This window comes from Sorex fumeus, unplaced genomic scaffold, assembly GCF_029834395.1.
Source record: "Sorex fumeus unplaced genomic scaffold, SorFum_2.1 ptg000086l, whole genome shotgun sequence".
NCBI classification, from domain to species: Eukaryota; Metazoa; Chordata; class Mammalia; order Eulipotyphla; family Soricidae; genus Sorex; species Sorex fumeus.
In genome coordinates this window covers 31,667,909-31,672,720 of record NW_026606143.1, presented here as the reverse complement: position 1 = coordinate 31,672,720, position 4,812 = coordinate 31,667,909, and positions in this window count along the sequence as shown.

Below are 4,812 nucleotides of genomic sequence, written 5' to 3'. Positions count from 1 at the left end.
ATTCAGAGTCAATATGTTATTAACAAGAATGATTGTTGATTATCTTATATTTTCTTCAGAACTTAATAAATGAAATCTTATAGATACACCTGAAATCAGCATCATCCTGAAGTTGGTACATATCTTCCCACATCTATTTTTAAATACACAAAACAGCATATGAACCATTTCAATATTTCACCAAGTTTATCAAAAATGGCACATTTCCATATGGTAAGACTGGCATGATAAATCATTTTGTTAATTCAATTTAATCCTTAAAATGTTAAATTTCTTGTTTACTCTTTATTGAGTCCAATGCATATTAATCAGTTTACATCTGCCTTTCATGGAAATGGGGAACATTAATCTTATTTAACTTTTAAAGTTGACAAGGTGGGGAGCATTTTCAAAGATCAAAATCCCTGAAGGGAAAAGTAATGAAAATTTGGTGGTTGCACTGGGGTGTTGGTGGTGAGGCTTCGCAGAGTTAATACAGCCCTCCCATATTCCAGAACCAGGAAACTGAATCTCGTACAGTTTGTGATTTGTTCGGTTTTTAGAGCTAAGGAAGGTGAGGATAGCAACAGGGCCAGGTGTTCCGATCCCCATTCTGTGATTCTCTTCTTCACCATGTCAGGAAGCTTCCGTGCCACCAAGGACCATGAGAGATGGAGAAGGAAGAAGAAAATGTGATGTGGAGGCGGGAGGAAGGAAAAACTTCATAAAAACAAGACAGCAGAATTGTGGTATTTTAAGGAAGAGGTCTGCCCTTCATATGAATGATTTTTGGATTTTGGTGTATATTTTTGGTAGCAGTATGCGGTGAGTCACTAACAAAGAGCTTAAGGCAGATGAGTTAACATAAATGGACCAAAATAAGCTGTGGTCTCTAGGCTGAGCAGCTGTTGGACAAACCTGCCAATATTTTATTTCCCAGGGACACTTGCAGCAGATTAAAGTGAGCGGGCGGGGAGCACCACGTTAGAGAATTCCATACCCTTCTGAGTTGCTTACATCTGGGATGTGGATCTCTAAGGGTAGAGGGGGAAACTCTACTATTGGTTGAGACTTCACTTTGTGAAAGAGGGTATCTTGGCTGTGGGCAGCAGCAGGCTGTGCCAATGGAGGGATACTGCACCGCCAACCTGAGCTTTCAGCCCTGACTCTGCCATGAAGAATGCAACGTAGGGTGACTCCTTTAGCTTCTCTGGGGCTCTATGTTTCTTTTTTTTTCTTTCTTTTTTTCTTTTTTTTTTTGCTTTTTGGGTCATAACCGGAGATGCACACAGGTTACTCCTGGCTTTGTACTCAGGAATTACTCCTAGCAGTGCTAGGGGACCATATGGGATGCTGGGAATGGAACCCGGTTCGCCGCGTGCAAGGCAAATGCTCTACCCGCTATACTATTGCTCCAGCCCCATGTTTCATCTTCTGAATGAGGAGCTTGCAAACAGGGACCTTGCTGAGCTCTTTCAAGTAAAAAAAAATCAATAGTTCACATTTATTGTTTGGGCCAGGTACCTTGGATTTACATATGGATTTCATCCCCTCCATTAAGTTTCAAAATTGTTTTAACAGTCGAGCCAGCGAGCCAGCGTTTAGCAGGTAAAGAAATGGAAGCGTAAAAGAATAACAAACCTGCCCTAGGTGATGGAGCCAGCCACAGCAGAGTCTAGACTCAGAGAGGAGGAGAGACCTGGTTTCTTAATCCCATTGGAAGTAGGAAATTAGGAACGAGCTGACTTCACATCTTTCTTCTTCTCTACAACTTTGGCTGTTCCAAATTGTTATGCTTCTTTTGCACAATGGTGATATTCAGGGCCATAATGGGAGTCCTTTGCTGCACCCACACACCACATGGCAGTAGAGATAGTAAATCAAATTCAGAACACACACCTCACACAGGACAGAAACAGTGCTGAGCTGAGCAGGGCATTTTGATTCACAAGATTATCATCATTGTGTGTTTTTTTAATGTTCTTTCTACTAGGCAATCTGTACTTGATGTTCCTGCTGATGTCAGTGGCAGAGATGTTTCATGAGGAGACACCCTGTTTGAAAAGACAATTTAGTAACCTCTCTATCTTAAAATGATTCGGCCCAGCAGCATTGATAATAGTGAGTTTCTTTGTTATTTTTTATAAGTGGCACACAATTTAATCACCTTCTTGTACATCCCCCTTTTCCTTGAAGACATTATATGCAGAAAGAGCATTTGATACAGATAAAATAGACCATAATTTTTTAAAAATTTTTGTTTTGTTTAAGATTTGTTGAGCATGATTTTGTCTAACTTCTGTTCTGGGTGGATCTTTAGCTAGCAACAAGAGTTTTAAAAATCTGTAAGGAAAATCCTGGGCCTCAGATTACAAAACTGAGAAAACTGAGATAACCAAGTAGTGGGGGAATGGAGTTGAGGGCAGGAAGAATTGATGGACTAGAAGTAACATAAGGACAGTTGTGGAGAATCTTAATGGTGGTGAAGGTGCAATAACTTTGTAACCCAAACCCAGAATTGTTGACACCACTGTAACCATGTTACCTGATACACAATAAAGGTTTAAAAATTTAAAAATTCTCTAAGGATATTTATGACCAAAACCATACTTCCATAGTTATTTTTTGATTTCTACAAATATGGAAATAGAAGATGACACAATATCTAATAATTTTAATTAAAAAGATACTGCTGCTTTGATAGCAGAGTGGTAGGGCGTTTGCCTTGTGTGCAGCCAGCCCGGCTGAGCCGGGTTCGATTCCTCCGCCCCTCTCGGAGAGTCTGGCAAGCTACCAAGAGTATTCAATATGCCAAACACAGTAACAAAAAGTCTTACAATGGAGACATTATTACTGGGCCTGCTCGAGCAAATCGATGAACAACGGGAGGACAGTGACTGCTGCTTTGATGTTTTAAAACAGAAATACAGAACTAGAAAGGACAGGGAATATATGACCAATCATCTAAGTCAAAGTCAAATCATAAAATAGGGCAGATAGCATGAATGGCCTTGATTTTTCACTTATTTCTATAGCCACATCCTATACTACGTGAACTTGAGATTTCTTTAGAAGGCAGGATCTATTTTCCCTCACCTTAAACCTTTGCTCAAGCGGGCCCAGTAACGTCTCCATTGGAGACTTTGTTGTTACTGTGTCTGGCATATCGAATACTCTCGGTAGCTTGCCAGGCTCTCCGAGAGGGGCGGAGGAATCGAACTCGGGTCGGCCATGTTGGCTGTGTGCAAGGCAAACGCCGAGCTGCACCTTTAACTTCTTGTCAATCGAATATGGTGGAAATTCCAAGTTTTACGTTCCAAGAATATGGTCAGTTTCAAGTGTAGGCTTCAAGAGACACTGAGTTTTCTCACTGTCTTGCTTTTCTGTGTTTGCTACGAAGTATGCCGCAGTCATGCTGCTGACATGTGTGACAGGAGAAACAGTGCTGAGTTGCTTCGATCTCTGCAGCTGAGGTTATCCTAGATCAGCTAAGTGAGTTCAACTGAGACCAGAAGTACTGTACTTTGAAGACCAGTATAAGTGGGCAACCTAGAGGTGTGTGAATTAAATAAATCATACTATTTAAAGGCACCAAATTTGGGGGATGGTATTCTGATATACAGTTGCAGGCAATGACTGATAACTGGTACAGAGAATGACACTGTAGATGCCTAAAAGCATCCAGGAAATACAAAAGACTGGAAGCATTGCAGGGATTAGTGAGAACTAAACTCAGATCTAAGACAATACTGTGATCTCTCAAATCAGAAAGGCTATGAATCCCCTTCCAATACTCACTGCACATTTTTTACTGACTATTATTCACAGGGCACTCAAATATGTAGAATACTTGAAGAATAAAGCACAAGAAAAGCAAAAGTAAGTGATAGACATCTATAGAGCCTGGCCATGGGAATGAAGGTAGTCAAACGACTGAGGATAATTAGAGCAGGGGAGAAGAGTGAATTTAAGGAGCTGTTTTTAGGGCCAAGAGTCCAAGAGAACAATGACAACAGCAAGACCTTAACAGTCTAGGTAAAGAGAAAGATTTTAAACTCTAGTAATGGAAGCAAATACCTGTATTAGATGTGTACCTGTGATTCACATTTAGATAGAAAACAGATTAAAAAAAACAAATGTAAGAAAGGATCACCAAGCTATCAGTATATCTTCACCCCATATTTCCCAATTCTCAGAAACCAGTATCTGCACCTCTGTCCCCTAAGGTTTTTCTCTCCGCCCCGCCCCCCCTCAAATTGTGGAAGGTCATTTAAAGGCCAAAGTGCTGAAAACTTAACATCTATTCCCACACTCTTGACAGCAGCAATCCTCAAACATGTAAGTAGGTACATAAAACACCCCAGTTCTCACAGCTCTCAGTGGGAGAGATGTCAAATGGCATACATTATTTTATACTATTGGTTTTTTTATATTATTTTACTATGATTTGACCACAGAATTAAGCTCCAGTTAGTTACTGATTGTGGCAGCTGGCTTTACAAAAACCTCTTTTTGGTTTTGGGTTTGGGTCACACTAACTCAGGGGTTAGTAGTACTGGCTCTGTACTCAAGAAATTATTCCTATTCCTATGGAGCTACAGAAATAGTACAGTGGATAAGGTGCTTGCTTTGTATATGGTTGACCTGAGTTCAATCCCTGGCTTCCCATATGGTCCCTCAAGGCCTTTCAGGATTGATCCCTGAGCACAGAAATTACTCCTAGTGGTTCTTGGAGACCATCTGGGATTCTGGGGATCAAATCTGGGTTGGCCACATGCAAGGCAAACCCTTACCTGCTGTGCAATTATTCTAGCCTCCTTCATCTCCTCCTCC